The following is a 20,417-nucleotide window of genomic DNA, read 5'->3' as shown; positions in this document are numbered from 1 at the left end:
GGCCAGAAGTTGTATGTCGGCCCAAAAAAAAATCCTATCAGTGCATCTCTAATATTAACCAAATGCTTATGGCATGTGTTTTACGTTCATCAAGTAGTTCTGCTTCAAATTCTTTGAATCCCAGCCTCATGCCATTCAGAAATACCAGTTTGTTGACAGAATTCATTAAGTCTGATAGAAATTTCATTTTTTATAAGAAAACACACAAGGGTGGTTTTAGACCCTTTTTAGGGGGGGGGGCTACAGTTACCCTGTCTGTCATCTTTGCCACCCTACAATTATTAAATCTATCAAACTATCAGATATACAGTTATGTTCAAAATAATACCAGTGCCACATCAGTAACATGATAAACCACTGACATCCGTAATAGTAATATTTCTGAATTAGAAATGATTTATTTACAGATGTAGTAGTGTAATAGAAAAACAATAGACCCATTTGTCATGATATCTACACTACTTGTTCTGAGTTATAGACTCATTTATTGAAAGTGGCATGATCAAAATAATATTAGTGTAAAGTTTAATTGGAAAATGAGTTAATTCTGTGGAAAAAAACCCACCTTTTGTCCTTTATTAGGAAAGAGTGAATCTTGGGGTAAAATAGCTGTTTCTGGTTGCCAGAAGTTTGTTGAGTTGATTTGACACAGATGTGCAGCAGATATCAACAACAATGGTTATGTAACTAAATATAAATAATAATAAGTTTAAACTGAAGTTAAATCTTAAGAAATTTCAGTTTATAAGTTTCTATAGAGAAAAATGTTGCTATTTTTTGAACAGATTAATATTCATTGTTTTGCTTCACTTTAAAAGAACAAGACAGACTGTGTTTTAAACTGTGTTAATGCTTTGATTTGTAATTGAATGTTTAATGTTTTTTTAATACATTTAAATTATGGAAATAAACTCTGTTTTTAATTTTTTTGCACTTTATTCACTTTTATTAGTACACTGCTATTATTTTGAACACAACTGTATGTGTGTAACTAGCAGCTGTTCCGTTACGCTCCCGTCCAGCAGATGGCGCAAACTCACAGCGTGTTACATAAAACAACAGAAGAAGAAGAAGAAGCGCACAGTTCGAGCAGTAGTAGGAAGTATTGTGTTATTTTTGCTTTTTATTTGTGTGTAAATAATGTTTGTGTTATCTTTGTATAAACGAAGTTGTATTATTGCTTACTGTTAACAGTTTTTTTTTACCATACACTTTGTTTTCAGAGTTGTTTCTGTAGTCAGTAAGGGTTTGTTTCTTGATTTAACAAAGCTGCAGTCGTTTATAATCCTATTGAAATGATGTTTTTGTTTGGATATTATAATGGTGATGTTTTTGTGTTCAGATGTTCATCATGAGAGATCAGATGGATGTGATGTGCTGTAAATCAGTAGGAACTGATCTGTCCATGCTGGATATTGATGATTTGATGACAGAAATCTCTCAGCTGAAGAAAGAGGTGGCGTTACTGGAGTCAAAGCTCAGACAGAGAGATGAACTCAACACAAAGGTTTGTATAAATTAAAACACTTAAACACTCTTTGTCATCATGATTAAGGTTTGTGTTTGTGTGTTCAGTGTTGATCCTATAGTGAAAGTACATCATCACAACTGTTTGTTTTAATGTTATTTCCAGGATGTATCTGGTGTCTCTCTCTGTGGCTTTACTGATCAAACATCTACAGAGTTTCTGGTTTCTGTCTGTAATGAAGACCAGAAGACATCAGTGAATCTGCTGGACTGTGAGATAGAAGTGAAACAAGAAGACACAGAAGCAGATGAAGGTTATTTAATTTCTTCAGGTTTGCACAGTTTTTTGTCTCCAATATACTCGAAATTGTCTCCAATATTATATATATTTATTTATTATCCATTATATATAAAAGCCATGCATTTATCAGACACAGATATTATTTATTGTCACTCTCACCGTCATCATTTCTGGCCCTCTTAGCAAAATAGTGTTATTGTTTTTTCACCTGGCTTTCATTGCTTTGTAGGATATTCTTCTATGGTATACCTGATTATTACACAAAGTTTGGTATATAATCTTACCAATACCAATTTTACAATATAAAACTAAATTAAATTAGCAGCTAATTTAGAAGATCTTATGCTTTGTTCTGCGTACTTTTGTTATATTTTAAATAAAAAAGCAAATACTTTAAAAAGTAAGCAAATCATTTCATAAGCTCATGTCTTCACAAGTGCGTAAGGAGTGATGTAATAATATTTTCATAAAACAAAAACAATACTTAATACATGTAGTTTAATATGTTTATTATGGTTTGTTCAAATAACTTACAATGTGTTGAATGCGAAAGATACTGCTGACTGTGTCGGACCGCGTTTCGCCATTAAAAGTTGCAGTTTAAAAAAAACTCACACCAGAGGGACAGTTTTGACATTTTAAACCAGCCCCTGAAAAGTTAAACACGAAGTCTTGGTAAATTCCATGTACAAGCACTCGACTGACTTTCCCATTGTAAAGATACTGGCATGTCTCTGTGCTTTTATATTTGCTCATTGAAGACCCGTCACCTCCAATCAACAACACAAAATGATTGAATATATCTTCATATATCAATCCACTTCTTAATTTCATCCTCACACTGGTTCATACATGGCAGGTGTAGTACATATAAACCATTTAAATCATGTTTTATGTGTGCTCCCACTACACTGTTTTCTACCGGCTGGCTATTGAACCGGAAGTCTCGCACCAGAAAGGAAATACGTCACATCACTAACTGCCGCATTCGAGAAAAAGGTGGATTGGTTAGACTGAATGATAACCACAAGTATTCTGCTGTTCCATTTGCAATATAACCGGACTCGCGTCCTCCCGTACTCGGGAGTTCATTCTTCCAAGTCTGAACTTGCAAGTCCTAACCATGAAGAACATAAGTCCGAACTTGGCCTACTTGGTATTGAGAAACAACCCTAGTTTCAAAAATTATTGGTGTATATTTTACTGTTATATTGTACATAATGATTTTCTCTTTTTATTTCAGACCTGATGGAGGCAAACGAAGAAATAACAAATGCAAGAGAACAGACAGATCAAGGTGATTTGATCTATTTAAGTATCTGCCTTTTAATGTTTAACTAGTAATGACAAAGACAAACACAATTATAGTTGCAGAAGTTCTCAGTGCATTTGTGCATTGTCTTACTATCAAAGTCTTCATAATGATTTTCTCTGTTCATTTCAGATCTGAAAGTGGTGAAGGAGGAAATTTCACAACTGGAGGAGACACCTCATCATTTGATACCAAAAGAAGAAAATTTCACGAATCAATGTCACCTCAATGAGCACACGAAAACTCACCTTACAGAAGAAAAACCTTACAGCTGTGATCAGTGTGGAAAAACCTTCACTCGCAATTCTTGCCTTATTGAGCACATGAGACTTCACACTGGAGAAAAGCCTTATAGATGTGATCAGTGTGGAAAAACTTTCATTCGCAGGTCTAGCCTTAATATTCACAAGAGTGATCACACTGGAGAAAAACCTTACAGCTGTGATCAGTGTGGAAAGACCTTCAAGAATAAATGGCATTTAGGTGAGCACACAAAAATTCACACTGGAGAAAAACCTCACAGCTGTGATCAGTGTGAAAAGAGTTTCATTCGTAAGTCTGACCTTAATGTACACATGAAAATTCACACTGGAGAAAAACCTTACAGCTGTAATCAGTGTGGAAGAAGCTTTAAGACTAAATATCAGTTAAGGGAGCACAAAAAAATTCACACTGGTGAAAAACCTTACAGCTGTGATCAATGTGGAAGAACCTTTAAGAATAAATGGTATTTAAGGGAGCACACAAGAATTCACACTGGAGAAAAGCCTTACAGCTGTGACCAGTGTGAAAAGAGCTTTATTCGTAAACTCGCACTCAACAGGCACATGAGTATCCACACTGGAGAAAAACCTTTTAGATGTGACCCAATGTGAAAAGAGCTTCGTTCGTAAGTTTAAACTTGAAGCACATGGGAATTCACACTAAAGAAAAGCCTTAAAAAGCCCCTAATTTGCTCATTTTCACATTAAAGAGTTCAGATGCAAAAACCACTAAATGCCACTACGGTCAAAAACAAGATAATAAAATTAACCGAATGCTATTGGCATGTATTATACGTTCATCAAGTAGTTTCACTTGGCCATTCAGAAATACCAGTTTGTTAGCAGAATTCATTAAGAGTCTGATAGAAACATGGTGGTGCAAAGCGCAGTTATGCAAATTTGATAAACACGCCCACCGGGGGGGATTCAATCCAAGCAAGAGGGCAAAATCTTGGTTCCAGACAAAAAGGATTGGCTCAATCCTCTGATCTCTACCCCATTGAAAATTTGTGGGGTGACAATAAAAATGGAGTTTTGCTTTGATTTGTAATTAAATGTGTAATGTTTTCAATACATTTAAAATATGGAAATAAACTGTTTTTAACATTTTTTGCACTTTATTCACTTTTATTAGTGCACTGCTATTATTTTAAACACAACTGTATTATGGTAAATGACTGTTATCAAGCAACTGTTGCGTCACGCTCCCGTCCAGCAGATGGCGCAAACTCACCGCGAGTTACATAAAACAACAAAAGAAGAAGAAGAGACGCGCACAGTTCGAGCAGTTGTAAGTGTTGTGTTGTTTTTGCTTTTTGTTTGTATGTGAATAATGTGTGTGTTATCTTTGTGGTGAACGAAGTTTTATTCTTGCGTACTGTAAATAGTTATTTTTTTACCATACATTTTGTTTTCGGAGTTATTTATGTAGTCGGGAATGTTTTGTTTCTTGATTTAACACAGCTGCAGTCGTTTATTGAAATTGTGTTTTTTTGTGTGAATATTATAATGGTGAGGTTTTTGTGTTCAGATGTTCATCATAAGAGATCAAATGGATGTGATGTGCAGTAAATCAGTAGGAACTGATCTGTCTATGCTGGATATTGATGATTTGATGACAGAAATCTCTCAGCTGAAGAAAGAGGTGGCGTTACTGGAGTCAAAGCTCAGACAGAGAGATGAACTCAACACAAAGGTTTGTATAAATTAAAACACTTAAACACTCTTTGTCATCATGATTGAGGTTTGTGTGTTCAGTGTTGATCCTATAGTGAAAGTACACCATCAAGCCTGTTTGTTATAATGTTATTTCCAGGATGTATCTGGTGTCTCTCTCTGTGGCTTTACTGATCAAACATCTACAGATCTTCTGGTTTCTGTCTGTAATGAAGACCAGAAGACATCAGTGAATCTGCTGGACTGTGGGGTAGAACTGAAACAAGAAGACACAGAAGCAGATGAAGGTTATTTGATTTATTCAGGTATGTACAGTTTTTCCTGAGACAAAATTGGTCTTTTGTGGAGGTTGCAGTGGCGTGTTTACCCACCACGCAAACCACGCAATTACGTGGGGCCTCGCGGGCTTGGGGGGCCCCCTACTGGCCACAAGGTGTGCGAAAGTATGTTATGTTATTAAGACCCGAATCTAAGGTATGGATAAAGCACGCGCGAGCGTATGCAAGTAGAATAATATTTGCGCTCATCCTCATGAGGGCACATATAGGCTACTTCATGAGTGAAACTCTACGGGAAAGCGCACCTCTGCACAGCGCGCACAAATGCAGTCACACAAGTGCTGGAATGAGCGCTTGCTCGACTCTCTCTGTGCTCTCGTAACTGCACAACATTCACTTGATGGTCAAGTTTACTTTAAAGACTTTGGGCTTCACACCTGTGATTGGTTTGATGACACGCATCTTTTGTTCCACACTCGTACAGGTATAAACATGATAAAGACACCACGCAGGGGTTTTAATCACGTCGAAAATAGACACATCATATTCTGTATCTCATCATTGTCATTAAAGTCTCATCTTTAGTGTATTTGAAGAGTTTGGTTCCAAAACGCAATAAACGCCATTTTTGAAAAAAATGAGTTACTGCCAAAATCAGTATTATATCAGGTCAGTAGTTAAAAGTAAATAATTAATTTTACGCAAAATCCAATACCCGCCGTGATATTCTGTCATCTTTTTTCCCAAAATGCGACAAACGCCACTGCTCCTTTTTTACAGAATGCAATAAATCCATTTCTGATATTACAGCGGACCATTCACGCAATGTAAACAAACATGGCGGCGCGCTGAGTACACGGAGTCCTAGTTTTCCTCATCTACTTTGTACTTCGTGATCAACAAACAAAACAAAATAATACTTTAATAGCATTGCCAAACCTGTGATGGTTTGCTGTGACGGGAAAGAAACGTAAGCCATCAACAGCTAATAATTTACGCGAGAGGCACTCGGTTGCTTGTTCTCCAGACAGCATCAAGCTTCTCATGCTAAAACATTGTGTTCTTAATATAACAAAGTAAGTGTTTTGGTTAATGCCATTAATGTTTATTTTTTAATCATTCTATACCACTAGTCAACTAAATAAATATAAAATGGTAAAGATGAATGCACATTTATACATTGATTTAATAGATTTATAGCATTTTGAAATAAAAAACTGTCATGGATTTATTGCATTTTGTGGAAAAAATAATTCGTTTTTATAATAAATCTTTGAAAATCAAGTTATGGATTTGAATTTTTTATGTTTTTAAAACCTAAAGATGCTATGTGAAAGTTTGTAACAGAAAATACTGGTTTTCATCTTGTCACTTTCTTGGTATAGAAAACACGTTTTTACCGAAATTTGTCAAAATGGATTTATTGCGTTTTGGAACCAAACTCTTCATTTCTAGTCTATATGCTTGTTGTATCTCACAGTAAGTTTGTTTTTGCAATATGAACATAAGAGTTTTAATTACATTTGTTTTAAAGAGTAGCTAAACCCTAAACCAACTTTTTTTAGTTAGTATTGAAACACTTTATATCCAAATGTCAAAAAACTCACTGAAATCAATGAACAGCACTAATAAAGCATCATTCTTATAGATCATTAACTAAAAAAATTTGGTTTAGGGTTTAGTTACGCTTTAAATACATCCTATAATACATTTACAAGCAAAAGATATATCTGAGAGGGGCGTGAAACATTTTTTTAAACCAAGAATTTTTGCCATACCAAACTAACTAATTTAGTGTTATTTTAAGCAGTGTAAAACAAAATAAACCAGGTTTATATATCTCACTTAAGTCTATATACTGAATATTATTGTTGTGCAATTCAAACCTTGGGCAATGCTGGGGCATCGGGGGCCCCGGTTCTTGGACTTTGCGAAGGGCCACCAAAATGTTAAACACGCCACTGGGAGGTTGCTGAACATTTTTATACACTCACACATTAAAAAGTATCTCACCCATGTAAACATAATGTTTATTAAATGTATTTAATATTTTAAAATGTCACTTAAACACAAAGTATGGAAAAATAAATAATTGTATAACCTCCTCCACGCTATATATAAAGGCTATGCATTTATCAGACACAGATATTATTTATTACTTGTCACTCACGCTGTCATCATTTCTTGCCCTCTTAGCAAACAAGTATGGTTGTTTATTCACTTTTATTGCTTTGTAGGATATCATTCTTTGGTAGACCTGATTATTAGACCAAGCTTGTTATATAATCATACCAATAACGACTTTACACTATAAAACTAAATTAAATTAGCAGCTAACTTGTGCTTTGTTCTGCTTTCACATCACTCCAGTCTAAACTAATAAACCTTTACTACACAATGTCATAAATAATAAATGTCGGCCAGTATTGACATAAAAGACAGGAAAACTACAGTTGCAGTTTCAAAAATGATCAGTGTTATGTTTTTTTACTGTGTCATATTGTTCATAATGATTTTCTGTTTTTCATTGCAGACCTGATGAAGCCAAAAGAAGAAATCATAAATGCAAGAGAACAGACAGATCAAGGTGATTTGATTTATTTATCTGCCTCTAATGCAGGGATGGGCAACTTTGATTATGCCGAGGGCCAGCATTTTTCTCCTTTATACCAAGGGGGCCAGAACCACGCGCACAATTTACATAATTCTTAACTTCCTTTATTAAGAAACCAAAATATACAATTAACCTGTCTTTAAAGATTTTAACTATAGAACTTAGCAATTATGCTAATTCTAAATCATAACTTTATTTTCAGTGGACAAGCATTTCAGATAAAACTTCTTAACTGCATTGCTTTAACACCTGTAACAAGCAAGGTACTTTTTAATTTGTATAGAGGAGTTTCTCATCCCGCCCTTAGAGAACAAAATTATTTGAAATTAATAACACATAAAATTCAAAACCAAATATATATAAAAAATGTTAATAACAATGTATTTTACCTTTTAAATCTGAGAGCAATTCTGGTCCGAGTACGACCCGTCACCCAAACCAGTGGCATTGGTTTTGACCCGAATGTAAACTGACATGTGTGCAGCCCCGGTGGCCTCGCAACAAATTTGGCGAGCTGCTCCATTTGTTTATATGACACCATGGTAATCGCTAAAATTTACATTTAAAAATATCTGACATGTCTGTCTGAACAAAAATGAACCTATCGCCAGCCACACAATGTCGCAAGCGCTCTTGCAAACAGAGGAGAAGTTTGAAAAGGACATTGACACACACATGCGAGAGTTCAGGGCTTCTCGTGTCTGTTCGGCAAAAACACATTCATTTTAAATAACCTGAGACCGTATTATTGTACCCGACCCGTGTCCGAGGCATGCGTGAAACTTTTAGACCCGAACCTGATCGGGTCTTACGGACCTCAGGTTTTCGGACTCCGTGAAGACCTCTTCTTCACATAAGCCCAAACACGGGACTATGCTTACTGTGGGGATCCGCTGGACCTAGCGCCCCCTCCTGGTTGGGAGTATTTACGTCCTAATACAAAAATCATCATTTTAAAAGTATTTGATTAAGTATAATATGGTCCAGCGGGCCGTATTATAATTTACCCCGGGCCGTGTGCGGCCCTCGGGCCACCAGTTGCCCATCCCTGCTCTAATGTTTAACCAGTAATGACAAAGACACAAACACAATTATAGTTGCAGAAGTTCTCAGTGCATTTTTTTACCGTGTCAGATTCTTCATAATGATTTTCTCTGTTCATTTTAGATCAGAAAGCGGTAAAGGAGAAAATTTCACAACTCAATGAAATGAAGGGGAAACCTCATCATTTGATACCCAAAGAAGAATCTCTGAGCTGCTCGATTACTGTGAGGAATTTGTCACATAAAAGGAACAACAAGCAAAAGACAACAGCCAATGATGCTTTTATGTGCCCTCAGTGTGGAAAGACCTTCACATATAAATATATACTCAAAAATCACATGAGAATTCACACTGGAGAAAAACCTTATACCTGTGATCAGTGTGGAAAAAGTTTCACAAATAAATGTCACCTAAATATGCACACAAGAATTCACACTGGAGAAAAACCTTACAGATGTGATCAGTGTGAAAAGAGTTTTCTTCGTAGGTGTAATCTCAACGTGCACATGAGAATTCACACTGGAGAAAAACCTTACACATGTGATCAGTGTGGAAAGAGTTTCATTTGTAAGACTGACCTTAATCAGCACATAATAATTCACACTGCAAACAAACCTTACAGATGTGATCAGTGTGGAAAGAGTTATGGTCGTAAGAGCGATCTCAACGGGCACTTGAGTATTCACACTGGAGAAAAGCCTTACACATGTGATCAGTGTGGAAAAAACTTCAGGTATAAATGGCACCTTAATGAACACATGAGAATTCACACTGGAGAAAAGCCTTACAGATGTGATCAATGTGGAATGAGTTTTCTTCGTAGGTTTAATCTCAACGTGCACATAAGAATTCACACTGGAGAAAAACCTTGCATCTGTGATCAATGTGGAAAGAGTTTCAATCATAAGGTTTATCTCAATAGGCACATGAAGATTCACACTAAAGAAAGGCCTTAAAATGCCCCTACTACGGTGATTTTCGTATTTGAAAAGTTTAGATGCAAAAGCCACTAAACGCAAACTCTGTCAAAAATTAGATGATAATATTAACCGAATGCTTTTGGCATGTTTTATACGTTCATCAAGTAGTTTTGCTTCAAATCCGCTTAAAGGCACACAGCGGAACTTTTTGGTCACTAGGGGGTGCTAGACATGTATTTTTCATGCCTAGCGCCCCTAGAGGCCACAAGCGCCGCAGCACTGTCACAAAGGAAAAGAACTGGCCAACCCTAAAACTAAACTAAAAACTAAACCTTTAAAACGCTAAACGATCAACATTTTGAGGCATCAGGGAGAAACGCAGTCATGTTACAACTTTCTGATGAGGAACTCAGAAGCCATTTCTCAATCTGAAGGTTGCAGCCTCCGGATGTCGTATTTCTAAGCTGAATACATCATCAAGACTGCCTTATTTCAGAATATTAACAATTATAAAGTTAACTATTATACTTAGTTAATCGTAAATTGTTGCAGTATGCTCATGACTTGCGAATGTAATGCTCAGTTTACCTTAATAAACCAGGCTTGATGACGTATGCAGCCTCCATATTTGACCTCCGGAGGTTGCAGCCTTCCAATTGAGAAACGACCAGAAGTATTTCCTTGCCTTTTTCGAAACAAATATTGTTACATCGTCCCTCTCTCCCTCGCCACCAGGATTTTCCGCAATGGCGCTTGTATTTCCTCTCTTTTGTGTGAAAATTGTCGCTCCAAATTCAAGTAAACTGATGTGTTTACGTCTGCCGCTTTGTTATACATCACGCGAGTGACAGCGGAACGCAGCAAATGAAGAAGAGAAAAGAGAGAAATGCTTGGATCTCATTGGTGAATGAATAGGGTTTGGTTTTACACTGTGTGAGTTTGAGCAAGTTTGACTGACTGCTATAGTATCCTGGATTGTAATGTAAATACCATAGACAGTAAAAGAAATGGAAGAAACAAGCAATATGATTAATACCGATTGAAGAATAGTCAGGATGTAAAGATTCAGCCTTTCATCCCCTTTAGAAAGATCAAAGATGATCTTAAATGATCTGTAAGTATAGTGACAGTCAGAAGACATCCGAATGAAGCTGAGCTGTTTGCAAGAAGCCCCCATAAAGCACCATTGTTGAAAAACACATCAACTGGCACAAAGAAAAATGGTGTAATATTTTGTGACCTGATGAGCGTAAAATTGTTCTTTTGGGTCAAGTGGTTATCGGCAGAACCTCAGGTGACTCCTGGGTACTAAATTCAAGCCACAGTACACTATAAAGTTCAACATGGTGGTGCAAAAATCATGGTATCGGGTTGTTTTTCATACTGCAGTGTTTGGCTTATTTATCTTATACAAGAGAAAAGGGATCAGTTTGAATACATCAAAATACTTGATAAGATTATGTTGCCCTTGACCGAAGAGGAAATGCCCCTAAAATGGGTGTTTCAACAAGACAACAACCCCAAATACACAAGCAAGAGGGTAAAATCTTGGTTCCAGACAAAAAGGATTGAGGTTTTTATGGAGTGTCCAGCTCAAACCCCTGATCTCTACCCCATTGAAAACTTCTGGGGTGACAATAAAAATGCAATTTCTGACATAAAACCTAAAAATGAACAGGAACTGTGGATCTTGGCCTAAAATACCTGTTCTTGGGTGCCAGAAGTTGGTTGAGTTGATTTGACACAGATTTGCAGCAAATATCAACAACAATGGTTATGCAACTAAATATAAATATTCAATATGTCAAAGTGAAGTAAAATCTTAAGAAATTTCTTCAGTTTTAAGTGTCTACAGAGAAAAATGTTGACACTGCTATATTTTTTTTAACAGAGTAATATTCATTTTATTTGCTTCCCTTTAAAAGAACAAGACAGAATTGTAAACTGTGTTAATACTTTGATTTGTAGTTGAATGTGTAATGTTTTCAATACATTTGAAATAAACTGTTTCAATTTTTTTTTTTTGCACTTTATTCACTTTTATTAGTGCACTGCTATTATTTTAAACACAACTGTATGTGTGTAACTATGGTAAATGACTGTTGTTAAGCAGTTTTTGCGTCACGCTCCCGTCCAGCAGATGGCGCAAACTCACCGCGTGTTACATAAAACAACAAAAGAAGAAGAAGAGACGCGCACAGTTCGAGCAGTAGTAAGTGTTGTGTTGTTTTGCTTTATGTATGTGTGTTAATAATCTGTTTGTTATCTTTGTGGTGAACGAAGTTTTATTCTTGTTAACTGTAAATACTTTTTATCATACGTTTTGTTTCCAGAGTGATTTTTGTAGTCAGGAGGATTTTGTTTCTTGATTTAAAAGCTGCAGTCGTTTATTGAAATGATGTTTTTGTGTGAATATTATAATGGTGATGTGATGTGTTCAGATGTTCATCATGAGAGATGAGATGGATGTGATGTGCTGTAAATCAGTAGGAACTGATCTGTCCATGCTGGATATTGATGATTTGATGACAGAAATCTCTCAGCTGAAGAAAGAGGTGGCGTTACTGGAGTCAAAGCTCAGACAGAGAGATGAACTCAACACAAAGGTTTGTATAAATTAAAACACTTAAACACTCTTTGTCATCATGATTGAGGTTTGTGTGTTCAGTGTTGATCCTATAGTGAAAGTACATCATCACAACTGTTTGTTTTAATGTTATTTCCAGGATGGATCTGGTGTCTCTCTCTGTGGCTTTACTGATCAAACATCTACAGATCTTCTGGTTTCTGTCTGTAATGAAGACCAGAAGACATCAGTGAATCTGCTGGACTGTGGGATAGAAGTGAAACAAGAAGACACAGAAGCAGATGAAGGTTATTTGATTTATTCAGGTATGGTCTTTCGTGGAGGTTGCTGAACATTTTTATACACTCACACATTAAAAAGTACCTCACCCATGTAAACATAATGTTTATTAAATGTATTTAATATTTAAAAATGTCACTTAAACACAAAGTATAAAAAAATAAAAATTGTATAACCTCTTCCACGCTATATATAAAGGCTATGCATTTATCAGACACAGATATTATTTATTACTTGTCACTCTCGCTGTCATCATTTCTTGCCCTCTTAGCAAACAAGTATGGTTGTTTATTCACTTTTATTGCTTTGTAGGATATCCGTCTTTGGTAGACCTGATTATTAGACTAAGCTTGGTATATAATCATACCAATAACAACTTTACAATATAAAACTAAATTAAATTAGCAGCTAACTTGTGCTTTGTTCTGCTTTCACATCACTCCAGTCTAAACTAATAAACCTTTACTACACAATGTCATAAATAATAAATGTGGGCCAGTATTGAAAAAATGTTTATAAAATGTATTTAATATTTAAAAATGTCACTTACACACAAAGTATGGTTAAAAACTGTTATAACCTCCTCCACGCTATATATAAAGGCTATGCATTTATCAGACACAGATATTATTTATTACTTAAATAATAAATGTTGGCCAGTATTGACATAAAAGACAGGAAAACTACAATTCCAGTTTCAAAAATGATCGGTGTTATGTTTTTTTTACCATGTCATATTGTTCATACTGATTTTCTTTTTTCATTGCAGACCTGATGAAGCCAAAAGAAGAAAGCACAAATGCAAGAGAACAGACAGATCAAGGTGATTTTATTTATTTATCTGTCTCTAATGTTTAACCATTAATGACACAAACACAAGTATAGTTGCATAAGTTCTCAGTGCTGTCAGATTCTTTATAATGATTTTCTCTGTTCATTTTAGATCAGAAAGTGGTAAAGGAGGAAATTTCACAACTCAATGAAATGGAGGAGAAACCTCATCATTTGATACCCAAAGAAGAATCTCTGAGCTGCTCGATTACTGTGAGGAATTTGTCACCTAAAAGGAACAACAAGCAAAAGGCAACAGCCAAGGATGCTCTTACTTGCCCTCAGTGTGGAAAGACCTTCACATATAAATCTATACTTAATAATCACATGAGACTTCACACTGGAGAAAAGCCTTACAGCTGTGATCAGTGTGGAAAAAGTTTTACAAATAAATGTCACCTTAATGAGCACAAGAGAATCCACACTGGAGAAAAGCCTCACAGATGTGATCAATGTGGAAAGAGTTTTCTTCGTAGGTTTAGTCTCAACGTGCACATAAGAATTCACACTGGAGAAAAACCTTACACATGTGATCAGTGTGGAAAGTGTTTCATTCGTAAGATTTATCTGAATAGGCACATGAGGATTCACACTAAAGAAAGGCCTTACAGATGTGATCAGTGTGGAAAGAACTTCAGGTATAAATGGCACCTTAATGAACACACGAGAATCCACACTGGAGAAAAGCCTTACAGATGTGATCAATGTGGAATGAGTTTTCTTCGTAGGTTTAATCTCAACGTGCACATGAGAATCCACACTGGAGAAAAACCTTACACGTGATCAGTGTGGAAAGAGTTTCAATCATAAGGTTTATCTCAATAGGCACATGAGGATTCACACTAAAGAAAGGCCTTAAAATGCCCCTACTACGGTGATTTTCATATTTGAAAAGTTCAGATGCAAAAACCACTACACGCAACCTCGGTCAAAAATGAGATGATAATATTAACCGAATGCTTTTGGCATGTATTATACGTTCATCAAGTAGTTTTTCCTCAAATCCGCTTAATCCCAGCCTTAGGATATTAAAAAATACAAGTTTGTTGACAGAATTCATTAAGAGTCTGATAGAAATTTCATTTTTATAAGAAAACACATCAGGGTGGTTCTAGACCCTTTTTTAGGGGGGCTTCAGCCACCTTGTCTGTCATCTTAGCCACCCTACAATTATTAAGTCTATCAAACTATCAGATATACAGTTATGTTCAAAATAATAGCAGTGTCAGATCAGTAACGTGATAACAGCGGTTTATCCGTAATAGTTTTATTTCTGAATTAGAAATGATTTATTTACAGATGTAGTAGTGTAATAGAAAAACAATAGACCCATTTGTTATGATATCCACACTACTTGTTATGAGTTATAGACTCATTTAGTGAAAGTGGCGTGATCAAAATAATGCTTTAAAATGGCAACAAAAATCGAAACACATGGAAGAAAACAACCAATACGATTAATACAGATTGAAGAATAGTCAGGATATAAAGATTCAGCCTTTCATCCTCTCTAGAAAGAAAAATGGCGTAATATTTTTGGCGTAATATTTTGTGACCTGATGAGAGTAAAATTGTTCTTTTGGGTCAAGTTGTTATCGGCAGAACCTCAGGTGACTCCTGGGTACTAAATTCAAGCCACAGTACAATATAAAGACAGTTAAACATGGTGGTGCAAAAATCATGGGATTGGAATGTTTTTCATACTACAGTGTTTGGCTTATTTATCTTATACAAGAGAAAAGGGATCAGTTTGAATACATCAAAATACTTGATAAGATTATGTTGCCCTTGACCGAAGAGGAAATGCCCCTAAAATGGGTGTTTCAACAAGACAACAACCCCAAACACACAAGCAAGAGGTTCCAGACAAAAAGGATTGAGGTTATGAAGTGGCCTGCTCAATCCTCTGATCTCTACCCCATTGAAAACTTGTGGGGTGACAATAAAAGTGCTATTTTTGATGTAAAACCTAAAAATTAACAGGAACTGTGGATCTTGGCCTAAAATGCCTGTTCTTGGGTGCCAGAAGTTGGTTGATTTGACGCAGATGTGCAGCAAATATCAACAACAATGGTTATGCAACTAAATATAAATATTCAATAGGTCAAAGTGAAGTTAAATCTTAAGAAATTTCTTCAGTTTTAAGTGTCTACAGAGAAAAATGTTGACACTGCAATTTTTTTTTTTTTTTGAACAGAGTAATATTCATTTTATTTGCTTCCCTTTAAAAGAACAAGACAGAATTGTAAACTGTGTTAATGCTTTGATTTGTAGTTGAATGTGTAATGTTTTCAATACATTTGAAATAAACTGTTTCTATTTTTTTGCACTTTTATTAGTGCACTGCTGTTATTTTAAACACAACTGTATGTGTGTAACTATGGTAAATGACACTTGTTGCGTCACGCTCCCGTCCAGCAGATGGCGCAAGCTCACCGCGTGTTACATAAAACAACAGAAGAAGAAGAAGAGAAACTCGATAAGAGCAGCAGTAAATGTTGTGATGTTTCGCTTTTTACATGTGTGTTAATAATCTGTGTGGTGAACGAAGTTTTATTCTTGCTTACTGTAAATAGTTTTTTACCATACACTTTGTTTTCAGAGTTATTTCTGTTGTCAGGAAAGTTTTGTTTCTTGATTTAACAAAGCTGCAGTCGTTTATTGAAATGATGTTTTTTTGTGAATATTATAATGGTGATGTGTTTGTGTTCAGATGTTCATCATGAGAGATCAGATGGATGTGATGTGCTGTAAATCAGTAGGAACTGATCTGTCCATGCTGGATATTGATGATTTGATGACAGAAATCTCTCAGCTGAAGAAAGAGGTGGCGTTACTGGAGTCAAAGCTCAGACAGAGAGATGAACTCAACACAAAGGTTTGTATAAATTAAAACATTTAAACACTCTTTGTCATCATGATTGAGGTTTGTGTGTTCAGTGTTGATCCTATAGTGAAAGTACATCTTCACAACCTGTTTGTTTTAATGTTATTTTCAGGATGTATCTGGTGTCTCTCTCTGTGGCTTTACTGATCAAACATCTACAGATCTTCTGGTTTCTGTCTGTAATGAAGACCAGAAGACATCAGTGAATCTGCTGGACTGTGGGATAGAAGTGAAACAAGAAGACACAGAAGCAGATGAAGGTGATTTGATTTATTCAGGTATGGTCTTTGGTGGAGGTTGCTGAACATTTTTCTACACTCACAAATTAAAAAGTACCTCACCCATTTAAACATAATGTTTATTAAATGTATTTAATATTTAAAAATTTCACTTAAACACAAAGTATGGAAAAATAAAAAATTGTATAACCTCCTCCACGCTGTATATATAAAGGCTATGCATTTATCATACACAGATATTATTTATTACTTGTCACTCACACTGTCATCATTTCTTGGACTCTTGGCAAACAAGTATGGTTGTTTATTCACTTTTATAGACCTTTTGCGTGTTTGCAAACAGAGATGATTTTTTTTGTGGGCGGAGCCCAACTGGTGGCAGAAAGTGAATGCTTCTCAATAGCTGTGTGAAGTGTTTTATCGATAAACTGTGATTTTTAAGTATCCGGAGTTCTGAAGAAGTCTGTTTCCCCTATATTTCTCTTAAGTGTAATGTTTCTTATAACGTTTTCACCAAGTTACATTTATTTTTTAAATAAATTAAAAGTTTAAATGGCTTGGCTACTGATATGTGTGCATGTATGTAATGTATATGTATTGTTCTTTATTGGTAAATCAATTATTTTTACAGTATGAATCGCTGAAGTACTTATAAGAACAATACGTAAGGCAGTCCCTCCAGAAAAAAGCGATTGTGCGATCCCGCGATATATTGCATAATCAGCCAAAGTCCGCATATTTTTTTCCAAATACGACGCACTTTCGCCGCATTAATTACATATTTCCGCGCACAAAATATGCGGGGCTTGCATGATTTCATAATCTCTTTATTTTCGTAGCAAAAAGTCACATTTATATTAGCAGAAAGTTGAAAAATTTTGCATTTACTTCCCAAAAGCGCAGCCGTGTCCTCTATTGCCATGGGAATGTTATGAAGTGACGTGATTATGTGACGTGAACATCATTGGAGCTTTTGCAAGTTTCCGCAGTTTTTGCAAGTTCCGCAATTTTCCCAAATTCCTGCAATTCCATCGCATAAATTGCATAAATATCCCGCATATTCCATCGCATTTTTTAAGAAAACGTGCCGCAAAATCGAGGATTTTTGCCCGCAACAATCACAAAAAAATCTCCGCGTTTTTCTGGAAGGACTGGTAAGGAATAATTGACGACGGGCCATTGAATTATAAGAAAATAATGCACACCAAGGTGGTAATGTGGCACGACGCGAAGCGGATTATTTTCAAATAATTCAAAGGACCGGAGTCAATTATTCCTCTTATACCACGGTTACCACAAACATTGCTCTTGTGCCTATTTTTAAGACATTTGAAAAGATAGGTGTGCGGTTTACAGAAAAATAATCAACACCCATAGAACATTTCTCAGCCAATCAGAATGCAGCATTCAACAGACCCGTGGTATAATATCATGTATTCTGTATAATATAATTTATTAAATATTTCATCATTTTCTGTTTTCAATTTCTTCCTTATATTTATAGCCTGCGTGTTTGATCTAAAACTTATGTTTGCATGTTACAAATTAATTGTATAGACCTGTTTATATATTATTAACACTTTACATCGTGTGTGTGTGTGTGTGCTATGTTTATATATTTATCATAATTTAGAACAAACAGGAAGAAGACATAGGCTAAGATAAAAGGTAAAAAGAAGTAATAGAAAACGGAAAAAAAAAACCCGAAAACTTTAATAAATGGAAAATTATTGATATTATGAACTAATTCAAATCTTTAATCTTTCTAAATAAATTATAAACGTAACGTGATGAAAACGCTATAAGAAACACATAGAGGGAACAGACTTCGACAGAACACCGGATATCTTCTCTAATTATTTTCTATTTAAATTATTAAAAGATTTTCAGATGATTTCATCACTCCAGTCTGTCCTGTTCTGACACTCAACGGCACAACAAAACATTTTCTAGTGAGTTATTGTTGTGTTTAAGTGTTTAATTATTCAGAAAGAAGTTCAATTCCACACCGGAGCTCAGAACGATAAACTCTTTACTTCATATGCCACACATTCTCACAACGCATGCGCACACCCTGAACCCCCGTAACCTTGGTTGCCTTGGAAACCGCGAGTCAGAATACAACAGTTATATTGTTCGTTTCACTCGTGTCTCATTCATTTCCACTGTTTTTCTGCCACCACATGCGCGCGTGACGTAACTGTGAGGTCTATTGCTTTGTAGGATATCCTTCTTTGGTAGACCTGATTATTAGACCAAGCTTGTTATATAATCATACCAATAACAACTTTACAATATAAAATTAAATTAAATTAGAAGCTAACTTGTGCTTTGTTCTGCTTTCACATCACTCCAGTCTAAACTAATAAACCTTTACTACACAATGTCATAAATAATAAATGTTGGCCATTATTGACAAAATGTTTATAAAATGTCACTTACATACAAAGTATGGATAAAAACTGTTATAACCTCCTCCACGCTATATAAAGGCTATGCATTTATCAGACACACAGATATTATTTATTACTTAAATAATAAATGTTGGCCAGTATTGACATAAAAGACAGGAAAACTACAATTGCAGTTTCAAAAATGATCTGTGTTATGTTTTTTTACCGTCTCATATTGTTCATAATGATTTTCTTTTTTCATGAGAACAGACAGATCAAGGTGATTTGATTTATTTATCTGCCTCTAATGTTTAACCAGTAATGACAAAGACACAAACACAATTATTGTTGCTGAAGTTCTCAGTGCATTTTTTACTGTGTCAGATTCTTCATAATGATTTTCTCTGTTCATTTTAGATCTAAAAGTGGTAAAGGAGGAAATTTCACAACTCAATGAAATGGAGGAGAAACCTCATCATTTGATACCCAAAGAAGAATCTCTGAGCTGCTCGATTACTGTGAGGAATTTGTCACCTAAAAGGAACAACAATCAAAAATCAACAGCCAATGATGCTTTTATGTGCCCTCAGTGTGGAAAGACCTTCACATATAAATATATACTCAAAAATCACATAAGAATTCACACTGGAGAAAGACCTTACAGCTGTGATCAGTGTGGAAAAAGTTTCACCTATAAATTTAACCTTAATGAGCACAAGAGGATCCACACTGGAGAAAAGCCTCACAGATGTGATCAATGTGGAAAGAGTTTTCTTCGTAGGTTTAATCTCCACAAGCACATAAGAATTCACACTGGAGACAAACCTTACACATGTGATCAGTGTGGAAAGAGTTTCATTCATAAGAATGATCTTAATAGGCACATGAGGATTCACACTAACGAAAGGCCTTACAGATGTGATCAGTGTGGAAAGAGTTTCATTCGTAAGTTTGAACTCAACATGCACATGAGAATTCACACTAAAGAAAGGCCTTACAGATGTGATCAATGTGGAAAAACCTTCAATAGAAAATGGCATTTAAGGGAGCACATAAAAATTCACACTGGAGAAAAACCTTACAGCTGTGATCACTGTGAAAAGAACTTCAGGTATAAAGGGCACCTTAATGAACACATGAGGATTCACACTAAAGAAAGGCCTTAAAATGCCCCTACTACGTTGATTTTTGTATTTGAAAAGTTCAGATGCAAAAACCACTAAATGCTCACTAAAAGTGAGATAATAATATCAAATAGTATTTGATTCGTTAGACTTTGCTCCTCAAACGTGACACCCAAATACAGCATTATAAGTCTTGAATGA

At 35.5% G+C, this 20,417-nt stretch overlaps 1 pseudogene; it reads left to right on the top strand.

Annotated features, from left to right (window-relative positions):
• The first annotated feature begins 1,660 nt into the window (after positions 1-1,660).
• On the top strand, positions 1,661-20,413 carry LOC129430394 (uncharacterized; annotated as a pseudogene).
• The last annotated feature ends 4 nt before the right edge of the window (positions 20,414-20,417 follow it).

Source organism: Misgurnus anguillicaudatus, chromosome 13 (genome assembly GCF_027580225.2).
Source record: "Misgurnus anguillicaudatus chromosome 13, ASM2758022v2, whole genome shotgun sequence".
NCBI classification, from domain to species: Eukaryota; Metazoa; Chordata; class Actinopteri; order Cypriniformes; family Cobitidae; genus Misgurnus; species Misgurnus anguillicaudatus.
This window is presented reverse-complemented; position numbering and strand designations above follow the sequence as displayed.